Below are 2,158 nucleotides of genomic sequence, written 5' to 3'. Positions count from 1 at the left end.
TGTACAGATGGGCAGCAACGGTGCCCGCCTCGCAAATGTATGCGTGTGCCGAAATTCGGCACCGATGATGTTGCTGCCCAAATGTACGGGGAGTTCGATTTGATCAGCGGTCAACAGCGGGCGTGCCAGCTCGAAGTGAGCATAAAATTTTAATCTTGCATGTCGGCTCAAAAGATCCGAATTTTTTTCCATCAGGCAAGTTAAGCCGGCGCGTAGCAACAAAAAAAAAAACTTAATAACCAAATAAAATTTTCGGTTGGTTTTTCTTTTGCAATTTAATAAATATACGTGAATTGAACCATTCGAGTCACCAAATATATAAAATTAAAAGAGACTTAAAACTTAAGTGCGACGAGAGCCGAACCAATAAAAATCAGAGGACTGTTAGCAAAGTAAACGGCTCCGGCAACGAAGGGACCAGCTCCCGCACCAGAGAGGGCCATGAAACATCTCAAAGGCCAGGATTCGGCGATTCACCAGACATATCCGCGACGCCGCCAGCCAAGCATCGGCGCAACCCTGAAGGCGACGAGACGAGCCACCAACGACCGGGCTCCAACAACGAAGAAGCGTCCACAGGCGAGACACGCCCACATCCTCCGAGTGAGTCCGTTCCATTTTGCCCCTCTTCGCTCGAGCCCTTGGCAGAGTCAGATGAAGACTCCTGATTGTACTCCCTGAAAAAGAGCAGATTTTTGTTTGTCGTTAAATTTAGTTTTTTTTTTTATAAATTATATCTATACATACATAGGCACTTACGCCGAGCGCCACTTAAGAGTGCGAACGGTGAGGGAAACTCCAAAGGTGATGCACCTGCGCCTGTAAAATATAAAAGTTTAAAATTAACACTTGCGCGAACTATACTCACATACTTACCTAGTTTGGATTACCCACTTATATCGCCCCTTACCACCCCCCAGAGAGCTCTTTAGGTAGAGTAAGGTAGAATTAAGCGATTTAATACAGATATATATCACCTACCTGCTGCACGACTGATTATCGTGACATACCCAGTTCTCAGTATTTGTGCGGGCACATTGTTCCTATATCGGCGCAACGATTGCCTCTAAATTGCCCCCTTGCTTGTCTCTTTTTGCGGCGACTAGCAATATCTTTGTAGTATTTCGTCGCCTGTTCCATTTAGTTCTGTTAAAAATAAAAAAAATGAATTCTATAAGATAAGAAAAAATTTAGAAAATAATACACTTTGTCCATAAGTATAAGTATATGCAACATTAATACGCACCTGGAGAAGAAATGTTTACGTGCATGAAAAATAATTAATCTGAATGGAGACCTCTTGAAAATTAGAAAGAAATAAAAGAAATATTAACTGGCAATAATTATAAGAATATACAAACCATTATATGCACCTGTGAAGTTAACGAAATATCCACTTGCATGAGATTCTAAATAGCTGCAAAGATAAATGCCGTAGGCGATGATAATAATTGTTATAAATTTTAAGAAAACGCAACCAAATATACGCACTAATTGAAAGAAAAGAATGTCCGGCTAAATTCATATTGTTGGGGAGAGTGGGCATGATGGCCGACACGTCAAAAAGAGGGAGACGAGTGCAGGTGATCGTCTCATGGTGGGGCGGGTACGCTGGGTCCGGAACCGGGGCCCAATCTGGAAGAGTAAGGTGGATAAATAGTGTTTTTGTTAATTTATATTGAGTGTCTCACCTTTGTTGTTTACATTTTCATTGTTGTTACAGCTGTTTATTTTGTTCATGAGTTAGCAGTTCCGAATATTTGTTATCGATTATGTGGTTCATTTTGAGTAGTGTTGTGTGAGTCTGTTTTGCTACAGACGTGTAGCTTTGTTGTTATCGATTGTGCGGACTGCGGGCCAGGAATGGGATTACACCACTAACCAAAAAACATAACATAAAAAACATAAAACATAAAAACATAAGTTTTTTGGTTAGTGATTACACCCAGAGAATCCGATGAGCCAGCCGGCGCCGCCCACTGAGAAACAAGCAGTTCCGTAACAACTTTTTATTTTAAATAAATACACATTTATTAATACTTTATAATATTACGTTATTCTTCTAAAAGGGGAGGTGTACTGTGTATATGCCTTAAAAGAACACCCTATATGCAAATATAAATTATGCGGCACTTTGTTGCATACAATAACAATTACA

General features: G+C 40.5%; 1 long non-coding RNA gene across 7 annotated transcripts; it reads right to left on the bottom strand.

Annotated features, from left to right (window-relative positions):
- Window positions 1–270: 270 nt before the first annotated feature.
- LOC135429973 (uncharacterized) lies at window positions 271–1,888 on the bottom strand. Of its 7 annotated transcripts, none has more exons than XR_010436505.1 (8): window positions 1,692–1,887; window positions 1,492–1,635; window positions 1,374–1,417; window positions 1,247–1,299; window positions 1,011–1,146; window positions 877–926; window positions 748–819; window positions 272–677 (listed from the first exon to the last, which is right to left on the bottom strand). It is a non-coding gene; the product is annotated as an uncharacterized LOC135429973 (long non-coding RNA). The 7 variants fall into 7 exon arrangements; XR_010436501.1 differs by having other exon boundaries at window positions 982–1,146; window positions 1,692–1,884; XR_010436504.1 differs by having other exon boundaries at window positions 271–677; window positions 877–1,171; window positions 1,362–1,417; window positions 1,692–1,888.
- Between the last annotated feature and the right edge of the window lie 270 nt (window positions 1,889–2,158).

Source organism: Drosophila montana, unplaced genomic scaffold (assembly GCF_035044405.1).
Source record: "Drosophila montana isolate Dmon_TW-CO22-7 unplaced genomic scaffold, ASM3504440v1 contig_2753_1, whole genome shotgun sequence".
NCBI lineage: Eukaryota > Metazoa > Arthropoda > Insecta > Diptera > Drosophilidae > Drosophila > Drosophila montana.
This window is presented reverse-complemented; position numbering and strand designations above follow the sequence as displayed.